The sequence below is a fragment of the Ixodes scapularis genome, unplaced genomic scaffold, assembly GCF_016920785.2.
Source record: "Ixodes scapularis isolate PalLabHiFi unplaced genomic scaffold, ASM1692078v2 PGA_scaffold0__279_contigs__length_252992795, whole genome shotgun sequence".
Taxonomy (NCBI): Eukaryota; Metazoa; Arthropoda; class Arachnida; order Ixodida; family Ixodidae; genus Ixodes; species Ixodes scapularis.
The window spans coordinates 235,463,765-235,479,356 of NW_024609835.1; the positions used below are offsets into that span (position 1 = coordinate 235,463,765).

At 44.5% G+C, this 15,592-nt stretch overlaps 1 pseudogene; it reads right to left on the reverse strand.

The window, feature by feature from the left end:
* Window positions 1–1,195: 1,195 nt before the first annotated feature.
* LOC115321345 overlaps window positions 1,196–15,592 on the reverse strand; it is a 37,016-nt pseudogene continuing 22,619 nt past the window's right edge.

Genomic DNA, 15,592 nt, shown 5'->3' on the forward strand with positions numbered 1-15,592 from the left:
ATGCTTGCTTTACTCGAGGTCGGAGAAATCTGTCGTCAGCTGTTAAAAATTTGGCATAGATGAAAGGCTTGGTTCCGCTGTGGGAGGCACAGATGTCGGAGCCCAGCCTGGACACATCCCACCACCACCGGCACGCCACCTCTATTCCGCATGAGGATAAAAAATAAAAGCACAAAGGCAGAAAGTAAAAAAAAACCACCGTGACTTGACACGTAGCGGCATTGCACACGAGAATAAAAAGTGAAAGCGCAACAGGAAGTCTTTGTCCATTGTGACTTTGCATGTAGCGGCATTGCACACGAGGATAAAAAAAATGGCAGCACAACATCGGGAAGTCTTTGTCCACTATGACTTGGCATGTAGCGGCATTGCACACGAGGATAAAAAAAATGAAAGCACGTCAGAAAGTCTGTTCACCGTGACTTGACATGTAATGGCATTGCACACGAGCATAAAAAAATTACAGCACAAGAACACATTCTGTCCAGTGTGACTTGGCACGTAGCAGTAGTGAACACGAAGATAAAAATTAAAGCAGAGGGACAGGTCTCTGTGCACCGTGACTTGACACATAGTGGCAATGCACATGAGGATAAAAAAAAAATAAAGCACAATGGCAGGACGTCTACTCACCGCGACTTGACATGTAGCGGTATTTCACAGGCGATTAAACAAAATTGAGAGCACGGCGGAGTGTGTTCACGAGGATAAAAAAATGACAGCACAACAAGGGGGCAGTCTTTGTCCACTGTGACTTGGCACGTAGCGGCATTGCACACAAGGATAAAAAATTAAAGCATGTCGGGAAGTCTGTCCACCGTAAGCTGGCACGTAGCAGCATTGCACAAGAGGATAAAAAAATTAAAGCACAATAACAAGACGTCTGCCCACCGCAACTTGACGCGTAGCGGCATTCCACGCGAGGATAAAAATTGAGAGCATGTCGGGGAGTCTGTCCACCGTGATTTCACATGTAACAGCATTCCATACGAGGATAAAAAACAAAAGCACAATAACACAACGTCTATCCACTGTCATTTGGCTCGTAACAGCATTGCACATGAAAAGAAAAAAGAAAAGCAGAATGGCTGGAAGTTCGTGTCCACCGTGAGTTCTGTGCAGGCAGCTTATGCACTGAACAGACGCAAGTAAAAAAAAAGTTGGATGACCCGGAACTTTGGGCAGTCCCTAAGATTTAGTGACCGATGCCGTGTGACTTGGCATTGGGCAAGTCCTTCTTCATGTTGGTGCTGACGCTATGTTCCTTCTTGGCCCTCTTGGCAGGGAGCCCCTTCGAAGGGCGGCCAGCAGGCACTCGGTTGTTGCCTCGGGTGATGCCTGGGCGGCGCCTGGCGATGGCCGTCGGTTGCACCATGATGGTGCCTCCTTGCCTCTTTCTCGCAGCGTACACCGCTTTTGTGGCTATGATGCAGGCCATCATCTCGGGCTCTCGCTGTACCTTCCTCATCCCCGTGAGGATCTGCCACAGCTGCTGTGCGTACGCAGGATTTTCAACAAGAGTAGCATGGTGTCGCCACTGCTCCTGCTGGATCTGGCGTAGGAGCTCGTCTACTTCCTGGAAGTACAAGTTTGTTGTTAAACAAGTCTTAAGCCTGGTTCAGACAGTTTCGTTTCACTGCATTGCGGCAGTGAGAAACCAGGGCATTTCTGCTGCTTATGTCGCGTGCCAAGACGATTCCTTGAATTGGAGTCCACGCTTCATATGAAGCACAGATGTGCCGTGACACACTTTCGGTTCTCGGCGCAACGCAGTCAAACGCACTCAAACACAAGTGTCTGAACCGGCCTTTAGGTATGTTCAATAGCTGCCTGCATTATTTTCTGTTTTCTGCTGCTTATTTTTATTACAAGGCTTCTTGGAATGGTGAATGCTTTGCTACAGAGCCAGTTAACCTGTTACGATGCAATGTTGCCTCCGTAAATCAGGTTTATACTTGGGGACATGGGTTTTCAGGCATTTATAAGATTCTAAAAGTTCTATCTTACATTTGTCCCCCTTACAGCTGAGAAATATATTGTAATATCCTGAGAGATGTCCTACTGCCAAAAGATAATTTACCCATATTTTTGACATGATTTCCTAGTTTTTCTTAAAAAAACACCGAAAGATAGCCCACTTTTAGTAATTACACTGCCCTGATCAATGGTGGGCTTGACAGAAATGGCGTTCCTTTGCCATGATCGGGGTAGCGAACAGTGCTGACTGAGAAGAACAGTCATCTTTGTCGTATTGCCCCTCTCTGCAATCTCAAGTTTCGCAGGTCACAGATTCTAAAACCAGTATTTTTTTTTCAATTTTTTTTTTTACTGCACACGGCAACTTAAATTATTCTTTATTTTGACCCGATTTGCTTTTGATTTTTAGGTAAGCTATCTCTCAGGGTATTACAATAGATAAAAAGTGCAAATTTTGTAAACAATTTTTTCTAGAGATGTTTCGCAACTTTCGGACCTGCATGCCTCGTTAAGCAAGTTATTCTGATGCGAACCTGATGTTGCTGACAGTTGCGAAGCGAGTCGTCGTTTGCAGCCTGGGGCTCGGAGTCCAGAGGAGGGCTGCCGTTTCGCTCCGATGGTTGTGCAACCCCGTCAATGGCAGCACTGGTGGACGGGTTCATGGCGGCACTTGTAAAGGGTTCCATGGCGGCGCTGGAGGATGGCCCCTGAAAGTCTTCAAAGAAGGACTCCGCCGGGCATTTTTCTCCCAAGGCAAGCAGTTCCAGCTGGTGCCGGTGGTGGGGTGCAAGCACTGGAGCGTTGGGAAATGGGCCCCCGTAGTGGTGGTGAACCAGGGCCTGATGTTTACAGAAGGCACCCTGCTGTCCAGCTGCACAAGTACAGGTTCCGATGTCGCAGCAGACATCGTACACCTTGCCGTCCTCTTGCCCGCTGGGGACTTGGTACATGCTGCTGTCTAGTCGGATGATAGAATCAGCAGTAGAGGCAGGCATCCGTCTCAGCCGGTGGTCATACTGCAGCTGGTGGGCTGGCCTGCGATTGTGCGCATGCGAGAGGAGTCTTCTCTGGAAGTAGTCCTCCCACACCGAGGCAATGAAGTCCACCAGGGCGACCACGTTGTAGGCCTTGCGTCTGTGGAGCACGATGTCCTTGAGAATCCGAATGGATGCTTCCGCAAAGTTGCTAGTGTTGTGGCCCCTCGTGCTAAGGCCAGAACGGAAGAGAAGCACCCACTCGGATTTCCGCTCCAAGAATGCCATCACGCGCTTGATGTAGCCCTGGTGGGATCTTCCCTGGAGCTCCTTAACAGCGGCTTCCATCTCGTCCACGGTTGCTGCATACATGATCTGAAGTGTGCCAAATGAGTTAAACAGCTATAAAATTAGGAAGCCAGTTGAAAGAGGAGCAGGCAAATATAGAGCGGGACAGAAAATGGAATATTTCTGAAACTAGGATTTCATAACGCAGTTTAAGACCTGCCTACCTTTATAAAGCCTTCCTTAGGATCTTGAGGCCGATTAGAGGTATGTTTCTGGCCATTAATTTTTCTCATAAAGTTTGGTAGGAAAAGTGGCATTACATGACCTGATACACTGGTGGAACCGCTGCACCATTTGCGCCAAACTGCACCAGAACGAACAATGTGCTACTTGCTGCTCCGAAGGCTGTATTTGTGCAAAATTTGCACCATTATCTAAGCCAAAAGGAAGCTGGTCTTGGAAAAGAAACTGTCTGGCATGTAGCATTGTTGGCAATGCCATTAAAAATTACGGAAGTACAACTTTTTTTTTTCTTCTAGATACCTATGTACTATCTGTGAGGACTAGGGTCATGCAGATAATCGAATTTTCGGATAGAATTTCAATTAATATGCTATTTGATATTCTCTTCAAAATGAACTGTAGTATTGATAGTTTTCGAAGTGTTCATCAGAGCGGGCGAGCCGCCTTGAGTGCGCTTGGGAGAACCAATACCCACAAAAGCTGACACCACGATCTCAGGATTCGCTTCGCCTCAGCGAAGCCGCGCGCTTATGCGAAAAACACATCTTCAAAGTGGTCTGGAGTGTGGGAGCGTCTGGTACATTAAAAAGAAAAAAAAGAAAATGTTGTGATTGTTGATATTTACATATCAGTAAAATCTTCCAAATTCAACTGTGGCTATTGAGTATATGTTAGGCAGCGATGTTCTAACAACCTCTGTTCAGTATGTGTACTTGTTTCTTTTTTAACTTTTAATTCAAAATTGAAAATGACATTTCCATATAGCAAGAAGATTTATAATTCCCCTCAATTAGGTATGGTGGGGCTTCTTTATAGGCTTAATTTTATGTAATATCTCTGATACTTCCCTTAGCGAAAAACCGGGGCTCTTAGAGTATACTTTATTTGCACTTCCAGAAGTATGCTTGATGCTCTAAATTGGCCGGTTTTTAGTATACTTCTGACGCACTTCAAAAGTAGCATTTCGCCATACTTTTAGTATACTTCTAAGTATACCTGTAAGAGGCATTTTAGTATACTTCTTACGCACTTCATAAGTAACATTTCGCTATCCTTTTAAGATACTTCTAAGCATGCCTGTAAGAGGCATTTTAGTACACTTCTTACGCACTTCAGAAGTAACATTTCGCCATCCTTTTAGGATACTTCTTCTAGTACACTTCTGAGCAGAATTTTAGTATGCTTTTATGCAGGCCTTTAGTACTATAAATTGTACCCCGGATTAAACTTGGAAGCAGGCTTTCAAATATAATCGGGGTACACTTAATAGAACTTTTAAAGCATTTCACCAATTTATTCCTGACCAATTCCAGATAAGAAAAGTAGAAAATTATATTGATTTAGCAATTGCAGTAGTTTGCACTTATCGAAACTGAAATGCATTATGTTACAGGCTTTAATGTAGACGAGTTCAAAGTGATGACAAATTAAAGTAAGAACTTTTTAGTAAACAAATATTTTTTTTCAATAGAATGAACACATGTTGCCTACAACAAACAACTTGCGATACAACAAAAAACGTAATACTTTTAGTGGCTTACAAATATCACAGATGCACTTAAAGCTTTATAAACAAGCTCTTATTAGAAGAAAAAAATAATTACATAATTACAAACTATCATGCTGAAGAAAAACGAGTAAAAATAGTATTGCACCTGTTAATATAAAACCTACAATATTTATCATCTACCATGACTGAAGTAACATCACCTACATGACTGAAGTAAAATGAATGAAAAAAGTTAATGCACTTGTTAAATAAAATCTAAATTAATCGCTAATCAGATTTAAGAGAAAAAAAAGCCAATGCGCAAAATAAATGAAAATGAAAGCTAATTTTTTTTTTCATTCTGGAGTTTTCTTCTGTGTGATGGAGGCTTTGTTTTGAGTGTAGGAAGCATTGCTGCACTTCCTTTACAGGTATTCTTTCACGGACTTCCGAGTTTATCCAGGGAATTGGCAGTAACAAAAGCTGAAAAGACAAGACAATAGACAATTAAGAAACTTGCCTTAAGACTCCATATTTACTTAATACTACTTAAAATTATACTTCAGGTCCACATAATTTTAGAAAATTTCACAAAGAGAAACCAACAACAAAAAGTTAATTATCTAAATATATTGAGCACGGGGACCAATGACTATGTTTATTGGCAACTGTGAAATATTGCTGCTGTGAAATAATGTAAAACAATGCATTTCGTCAATTTGCAATGCATTAAAGGGATCATGAAACAAGTTTACTGTGCAAACAGTCTGGAGCTCGTTACTTTTATTTCTTTTACCTTATCACAAGTAAGAGAAAACACACCGTGATCCCTCAAAATGTCGCGAGTGCACTGCGTAATCAGAAAGGAAAAAAGGGTCCATTTTTCATCATGCAGCTTGTGGTGGCCACAGGAACTACTGGCTTGGCGCCAATAGTGGTCGAGTTTGCGAGTTGAGCAGGTATCTGCCCAATTTGAAGCTAAGGTTTTTATAAAAGTTGTCATTCACTCATTTGGCCCCCCAATTCATGTCACACGCACGTGACCTGGAAAGGACTCTAAAGGTTGAGGGACCCCCCAAGCTTGAGTCTATTTAATTTTTTTAAATAAAACTAGTGCACCTTGGAAAAAAAATGTTTTCTGATCTTCACTGCACATGCGATGGTGAGATACTGCCACACTTACTTGGCCGAAGTCTGAAGACTATTTCATAACCCCTTTAAAAGCCTGCAAACATAACATTCTTTGTGACAGGGACTCTCAAACTTTCTGACATCAGCGAACAAAAATTTACTATTGTTATTGTTAGCCAAGGAGCCCCTTCCACTCTTGGCATTGTTGCAATTGAGTGTATGACAATGGTGTAGGAACGATTGAGGAAGTTCAGGTGCTGAAAGAACCCTCAGTATACTGTACTAGGAACCCTGTTCGAGAACCAGTGCCTCAGGGTATTTGGCTAGAAAGTCGGAGATAGCGTGGCTAGACAATAATTTTAAACACACAGATGACCACATTTTTTTAATTTTGATTCTGACATCTATTTTATATTAGAATTCAGGGTTTACTGATATAAAACCAACTGAGGCCATACTGTACCAAACAATTACTTTAAAAACAACTGAACAAGCTGAAAGTTTTTGAAAGATTCAGCAGCCTAAAGCTGGGGTAAACAGTCAGCTATCTTCAGAAAATTGTTCACAAAAGTAAACAATACTGAAGTTTCGTTAAGTTTAATCGCCGATATAAATCGACGATCAAAATTAAGCAGAAGGAACATCAGAGTGAATTATAATCTAGGCAAAAATTAAAGTATGCTAGAACTGGGGCACATTATTGGAAACCAGAGGTGTAGCGCAAGACGTAATGACACAAAACGACAAATACCTCCCCCAACATAAGCCAAAAAGAAACAACCATCCATGAGTACCGAGACACAAGTCCAATGGTGACTGGACAGAAGCTCACCCGTTTATTTCGTAGACCCACACAATAGCTCACCCCCTTTTTTTTTGGTTACCCGGTGAATCACGAGGTGGGCCAAAGTGCGGACGCAATGGACATTGCACTATTTTTAGAAGAAGTGGTACCCCATCTCATGCAACGGTGTCGACAGGTAAGCCATAACAGGCACAGAAGCAACGATTTGGGACAAAAACTTAGGTCACCAAACTGAGTGGAGCTGAGGCTGATAAGATCAATCTGGGTTGACTCAAGGTATGCCACAACCGTGTGGAAAATATTTGCAAGGGGCGCCAGGTACACCGAGATCTACCAAGACTGCTGGAGGCAGCCTGTACGGGACTGCATTTCCTTCTAACCAATCGATAAACTTGTTTCCAGTCTAATCAACAAACCATGTGCCTATGAGATTTAATTCATTGTTGTGTTTTAGTGTCGCACGCATGCACCTAAGTTGTCTGCACTCGTGTTAAAACCAACATGAAATTTTCACGTGGTGAGCTTTTGACCGGTGAGCTTCTGTCTGGTGAGCTTTTGTCCAAGATTTAAGTCCAATATATGTCAAGAGTAGACTTGGTATATGTTCCTGTTAAGTTTGGTTGCAATAGTGCCTTGCCGTTTCTTCTTTACGGCAATTTACTCACCTATCCAGTCCTTAACTCCCTCTTTAGGAAGCTTTCCCTTCATTGCCGACCCAGTAAGGCAGCAGTTTGTCAGGGCCTCAGTTCCAAATACCATGACCGCGAGTTTCTGAACGTAAATGGATGGCTGCTTCGTGTCGACATGCTTCAACTGCGCTTCAGGAAGCGCAATGTCTCCAAAGGTTATCTGAAACATAAAAATAGAACCAAATACGGTCATTACATCCATATGAATGCCTTTTAGATGAGCACATGTGCACGAATGGCCGTGACATGCTGGTGGTAAGGAAGTGTTTGATGAAGAGAGCTAGCTAATAGTAAAGATGGTAATAAGGCTAGTTTGAACATTTACTATATAAAGTCCACTGGTCAGGCTAGTCACCATCACATTGGCGCAAAGCATTTTTGTAGGGCGATTGATGCCTCACTCACACGCTTTTTTCCTTTTTCCCAAATTTCATATGCTTCATGCAGTTCTCTGCTTGTTTTGTCATTGTATTTGCGAGAATCTTAACATAATGCAATACCGGGGAGCAGAGGCATATGCTGCAGTGAATGGCGAGGTGGCCAGACAGGCTGGCTCGCGTGGCAGCCACATGCTCACGGGCAGGGTCATTCACACATCTGGCCTATATACACTGCCCCTCACAATATTGGTATCTGATACACAACGCCCAAAACACACCCAGCAATTTTAGCCTTGTTTTATGCTGCAAGGCTAAGACGGCGGGCCTTGGGCCTGTTGATTCTGTGGCAGAGCCAAGCCATCCTATTGTGTGCCGAAGACATCACAGTAGTGCGGTACCACTGACCGGCTTCCTTGAATTGTGTGACACTGAGTGTACATACCTGCCAACCTGTGGACTTTCAAATTCGTAAAAGTTGCGCGGCTGCGGCCGGGGGGGGGGGGGGGGGGGTTACGCGAAGCGATGTGCAGCTTAATGTCAGCCTGGCCAGCGTGCTAAACGCTTACATCACACGTGTACGTGCTACACAATCCAAACTTCTCTTGCTTTTTGGGCGGCATGAAGCACGGAAATTTCGACGTGTAGGACTTCAGGAACACCTGAAAGTACCTCTTTTGAGGTTTTGAGTTCGGCATTGCGCCGCGAAGCCACAGTGACCAGGAGAATCCTACAGTTACACGTGCAACAAACACAGACGCCATACTTTTTGCCTCGAAACTGGCCGAAACAACGAAGCCCAACAACGTCTGAACACGCCGAACCAACGTGCACCTGTGCACCGCCGAACACACGAACAAAGGCTTTGAGCTTTGGATTGGTTTTCGATCTGTGGCCACCGGATAGACGGATAGTAAAATCCACGACGCTGCTGTGGACGGTACCTATCGCCTTCTTGTGGCAATGCAAGATACCACCAACAACGGAGTTACAAAAACAGCAACAAAAAAAATAAAATATTTTTTTTGTAAGGTTTGAAGCAAGATTCGTAAAATCGTAAAATTAGTCCCAATTTGTACATTTTACGAAACATTCGGCAGAGTTGGCAGGTATGAGTGTAAGTATGGTACCACATCTGGTCTCACATTGGGCCTCTCACGAGCAGGTTTGTTTATGCCTCAACTTTATTTAACAAGCTTTTGGCGACCTGAATTATACACATCTGCAGGTAGCTTGCTTCTGGATAAACAAACCCACTCGTGAGAGGTCCAATGTAAGACCAGCTGTGATACCATACCCTCAGTTTCACACAATTAAGGGAAGTCGGTCAGCGCCACCGCATTTTTGTGGTGTCCTTGGCATCCAATAAGATGGCTCGGCTCTGCCACAGAATGAACAGCCTAGAGCAGCCGTCTGAGCCTTGCAGCATAAAACACAAGAATAAATGTGTGGATGCATGAATGAACATGCCCATGAGCACGTGGCTGCCACGCGAGCTAGCCTGTCTGGCCACCTCGCCATTCACTGCAGTAGATGCCCCTGTTCCTTGGTGTTGCACGATGTTAAGATTTTTGCCAGATACAATGACAAAACAAGCAGAGAACTGCATGAGGAATATGATATTTAGGAAAAGGGAAAAGAGTGTGTAAGTGAGGCATCAATCACACTATTAAACAAAAATGCTTCGCGCGAAGTGATGATGACTAGGCTGGCCGGGGGGGGCCTATATAGTAAATTGTCTTTCCAAATAAACAACAGTTGCGAGTGTGCCAAGGCTAATAGTAATCAATATTATTGATTACTATTAGCCATATCCCTAACAGCCATGCAAATGTCCCTTTAAGAGAACATGCACATGGACTGTAGTAGGTGCCTCCAACTATAATTACGGTTCTCCACTCTGTGATTGCAGCCTCCGGAAGTTCTGAATTGGCAATCTTGCAGCATGCAGCAGTCGACTGGGGAAGTATTATCGAAGCTGAAGAAAACACCCGCTGTCGAGCACTTTCCAGGCTTGATCTGCGTCGTTTATTAAAGCAGTTTTCTGTTGTTGTTTTTTATTTTGGAAATGCTAGTCCTTAAAAGCAACGCCCAGAAATTTTTAAGAAACTTCTACACATTATGCGATCGAGCGTGAAATGTGTCCCACAGTGGATACAGTAAAACCCCAATTATGCGTCCCCGGTTTATGCACGACTGGACGAGTCAGCAGAAACTCACTGATTTTTTTTGAAGTTCCAATGTGATAATAAAGATTGATTGGCACCTCTATTACACAATTTCTAGGTTACATTCATAGTTGCATGAGGGTTCTAGCTTCTTCAGATTCCAGCAGATTATCAGCTTCAAGGCTGTTTGGAAGTTCGGCATATCTTTGTCCCGTAATTGTTGTTTTTTGGATTATCCAAAAAACAACAATTACGGATTATCTGGTCATTACTTCAACTTATTAACTGGATTATCCGGTCATTACTTGAACTTGCGAAAAAATCGTGAAATACCTTAAAACAGATCCAGAGATCGAGCAATGTGACCTCGAGCAGAAAGAGAAAAGGAAAACTTCAGTCATACCATACATCCACCGCCTTTCCCACGGACTCAAGAAAGTCGCCTCGAGATACAATGTGAATGTTGATTTTTCCGCCTGCCACAAGCTCGACGCTGTGTGCTCCACAGTCAACAAACGTGCGAGAAATGACGATCTTACATCTCAGCCGCAGCAGCATCAAACACGGAATGCAATTTGTCGCCTGCATAAAAGGTGTGGTCTATAAGATCCCGTTTTCCTGCGGGCGTGCCTACATAGGACAAACTGGGCGTTGCCTCAAGATAAGACTACGAGAACACCACAGTTCTACGAAAGGAACCGCTCACACACATCTCGCGATGCATTGCCGGGATTCCGGATGCCAACCCTTTTTAACAACACGACAGTGATGTTCCGACACAACCAAAAACTACCCCGAGAAATGATGGAGACATACTACATAACACAAAACGGATCTCTGTGTGTGAGCCAGCCCACAGTGACTTTGATGAAGAGCGAGATCGGCTTTTCGGATCTCGGATAACTCGGCTGGTATCGTGTTGAGCGAAAGAAGAAGCGCCAGGGCCACGGAGGGGCATGCCTGCCTGAGCAGCAGCAGCATCATATATATCTTCTTTTCAATAGAAGCAGTTGCTAGTTCAGCGCTTGTCCCGTGTTTTCGCCTCTGTCTGTCTTTGTCCTAGTCGCACTGTAAGTTATAATGTTGAGGCTTACTACTTTCTGCCGTTCCCATATGATGTATCTGGGAAATCAGTTTCCTTAGTACAACCCTGCCGTGCCAGTGTGCGTCGGCGGAGGAAGTTAGGAGGTCAACTTTTGACAAACACCATGCATTATTTTGAGTGCTCATTGCCTATGCTCATTGCTCAGTGACAACCAAGAAATATGCGAGCACCGAACGAAAGCTGTCCACAGCACGGGGTCTGATTTTCGTCTTGGCGAGAGTGAAGGAGCTAAAAGACTGTTTGCAAATATGTTGCCTGTATGTTGCCTGTCAGTGCGAGAAAAAGAAGAGTTTGGGAAGTCAACGCACTGGATTTTCTGTGACCAAAAGGGGGACCGAGCAGAGCACAGATTTAAGATTAATAATTAGTGAAGCATCATCAATCAGGTGCGACTCGTGTTCTCACCGAATGGGCAGTCAAGGCTGACATAACACTCGCGTTCAATCCGCGCTTCAAACTGACTCCTTTTAGGAGACATGGAAAATCGGTGCTAAAACCTCAAGTTCGTCTAAATTGTGTTGGTTTCGCCTGCCATGAAGTGTCAATCACCGACGAAAACACAACAAAAAAGACATTGATGTATCGTCTGCTAAGCGAGATTTAAAACGATCTGTGAACGTCTGCTATATCACAAAGGATGCAATAGACCTTTTTTAAAAGCTGCACCTACCTACCCTGGCACCAAAAGGCAGTGCGCTGTCGTAAAACAACTGTAGCTGAGGACAGAAAAGGCCGAGCAAGACAAGGAAGGCAAGTGGCAAGGCCATTGCAAGCTGAGGAGGCATGTGACAGAGCCTTGCACGAGACATCCTCGCGTCGCCGAAATTCATTTTCTTGCTGCACATAAGCTGACATTCCCTGGTGTGACATATGGCAATACAATTCCTGCCTTTTGTTCTAATTAAAAAGCTTTCTCCAGCAAAAAAAGAAAAAAAAAAGATCAAAAAGGTCTTTGATCGATCCGCTTGCCACAGGATATTCCACAGAGCTGTGACACCCAGCGTCAAAAGTCTGCGATTGTGGTTCGAGCATCAAAATAATCTGATCAAATTTTGACGCCCAGCGTCAAAATTTCGTGTGAATGAGCCATTACGGTTAGGAAAAAGACAAGATAAAAGATTCACACCTTTAACTGCGATGTGAAGAAAAAAAATTGTTACATACCATATTCTACACAATATCCTCTTGAACCACAGGGCCTGCCACTCCACGAGTCTCCATAGCCGCAACAAGGGGTGGCACACCTGCCGGTAGGAAGCATCAAATTATGAGAAAATTACTGGTTCAACAGTCAACACTGAAATCACAGGCGCTTTGAAGTTACACACATGTGACACCTGGTTTAACATTAAGGAAAATTAAAAGTGCACACGATTAAAGCAAACACTGCACCAAACTTGCTCCTAGACTTCAAACTTTTAATATGAATGGTGGGAAAGCATGAAGCTGTGAAATCCAAGCCTGAAATCCCATGCTGGACATGTGTATACTCACCATAAAGAAACCATTCGTGAAATTATCCGAGCCCTTTAACTTGCACTAGAAATATTGCTCTCCCTTCAGACTGCTTCGCCACCTTAATACCCCTCAAATCTCATTCCCTGACCTTAGTCAGCTCAGTTCAGTGGCTGTCAGTTTTATTTTCAAAATTTCTCTCCTAGTGCACATTCAGTATTTTTGTGCATATTTCACTGCTTTCGACACGGGCACTCACTGTCAACACGCCGCTTCACAAACCGCTCCCAAATCGAGTAAGAATCTACTGCCACTCTATATCATACTATGAGTGGCCCCATTTCACCTATGTACAGCTGCAACTTTAAAGAGAAATGCACAAGCTATTCCTGTAAGGACAACAGCGAATTGAGGCATGAAAATTGAGACTGTGTGTAAACATAGAGACAGTCAAACTCCAAACTTAAGCAGGGTCAGCTCTCGCATCACGATTCAGTGCTTAACCATCACAGATATTGCCTACCCTGATTTTGAAAAAGTCTTTCCTGTATCAGCATTCAGTTTAACTAAAAAAAACTTACGGAATCACAAAGCATGGTAGCAGCAGTAGTACTCATTTTTGGGATATGAAGAAGCTTGTTGACCATTTAACGCAGGGAATTAAAGCAAAGTGTAGATAAAAAAAATGTTTTAAACTTTATTTTTTTGCTTTGTATGCATCTTTGTAAGTATGGCCTATGGGCGCCGCCATCTTGCTTGCTGGGGGGTACTTAGGTACACTGTGGGCCGCGCCATAATCTGACTACAACGTCGTCTCAAGGCATCGTAATTAGGTTATGGCGCAGCTCACGCGCTCTCCAGCTAGGAAGATGGCGGCGCCCAGGGGACGTACCTGCAAATATGTATATGTAATCGATCACCAAAGTTATTTTTGGTGCAAATGAACTTCTAAGCAAAAAATTTTTTAGGTTGCGAATTTGCGACATCCAGCAGTTAGGCCTGGACAAATAGGTTATACTATTTCACCTTACATCCGGGCGCAGAGGACGCTACGTTACAACCTCGACCTACTGTGCTCTGGCCTCGGCCGCCCTAGCCTCAGCGTCCCCCAGTCAGGTTGGTCCTGGTCTCAACCTGCTCCATGCTGGCTTCAGCCTCGGTGGCCCTGCCCTGGCTTCGGCCTCGTTGGCCCAGGCTTTGACGTTATTAGTCCTGGCTTCGGCCCCGGTCTGAGGCTCACTGGCCCTGGGTCTCGACATTGTTGGCCCAGGTCTCGCCCTCCTTTATCCGGGCCTCCTTGGACCTAGCAGAGGCCTCTTCAGCAGAGGCCAGGGCAGGTACAGCGGAGACAGGTCCTCGAGCTTGTGATGCAACGTCCTCAGGATCCCCAGAAGATGCACGGAGCTATAAACAGAAAATATAAGCAGTAATGATAGATTATCAGAGTTGTACAACAAAGTATATTATTGGAAGTCCTAAGCAACTGCTTCCCAGAAGTGACCTCTGACTGACCCGCAAAGTTGCATTCCCGTTGCCCACCAACTTTTTCTAATGCTGAGGAAACTAACATCATATGTCATCTGCCCTCACAGTGCAAAGGTTGCTGAAACAGTATATCTACAGTCTCCAATTACTTCAGCGTTCTGAACAGCTTGCAGTTTGCATGAATGAATAATTGATAAGTACACTTGAAAAAGCAATAATGACATTGATTAAAATATATCTAACCAAGCACCAAAAGGGCAACATTATATAAATCTGATGTGCTCTCCATAAAGCTAACACTTTCTAACAAAAATGTTGTTATACGTACCCTGTCACCTTTCAGCTCCTGGCGAAGCTTTTTGAGAAGCTTGTCCTCCACAGTGTCATTTTTCTTTTCTTGTGGGCTGCTTCTTCTGCAACGAGTGATTTCAAGAAAAAAAAAATCAGCAAGTTTTTGCAAAATTTCGAAAGACGTTGCGAACGTCGCTGTTGAAGCCGCAGGATCACAGCGTGGTTCATGTTCCGAAGTTCCGCAATTATAAGCTGCGCCATTGTAAACTCATTTCTTTGACGTCACACTTCGAGCAGAAGAAGCTCTCGTCGAAAAAATAATCAGCGACGGACTCACTCGGTCTGTGTCCGCCGGAGCATCATCTCGTAGAGTGCGAATCGTCATCATCGGGGAACACCATCTGTAGTTCTTCAGCCCATTTCGACCAAGTTTCCAGTCGCTTCCCGGTCGTTGGATGCCACTCAAGCCGTCCCGCTCACCTTCGATAAAGCAACAGCGAGCGTTATTTCATCGCTCCACCCGGACTGCGTTGCGCCGCCACCGTGTTGATATGCGCCTCCCAGTCCCGCGCACTTCATGGCGCTCGCTGCCGACGACGAGTCAGAGAAGGCGGGAATGGACGCCGTCAAGTCTGGCATCGCGGTCACCGATGCGAAGCCCGGTTGCGACGCTAGGGTCCGTACGAGCTCACGGTCCGCGGCCATGGCTGTGCTTTCTCGTCGAGTCAACGGGAACACTGAACGGCCTCTCCTCGGTGGCGGAAACAATGGACGCGCATCACCGCCCGTGAAGAAGACTCACGTTCGTCGGCGTGAACGTGGCTGCCGCAGCCACCACTGTTCCGGGAAGGCTCAGCGGTAATCCCACTTCTGAATGCTAAAGTTTTCGAAGTAACATCATCGAACGTTCATAAAAAAAAACTGGTTTATTTAAAGACAACAAAACTGACGGCTGATCAATCCGGCACCATCTGGATGATTGTATGGGTATGGATACTACGCGGCACCTTGCAACGCACTTTGTAACGGGCGGTAGCTTGCGCCACCTAGCTTAAGTCTAAAAAGCGACGTATTTGCAAACGTGGTCGGTCACGCTCACGACTGATAGAAATACC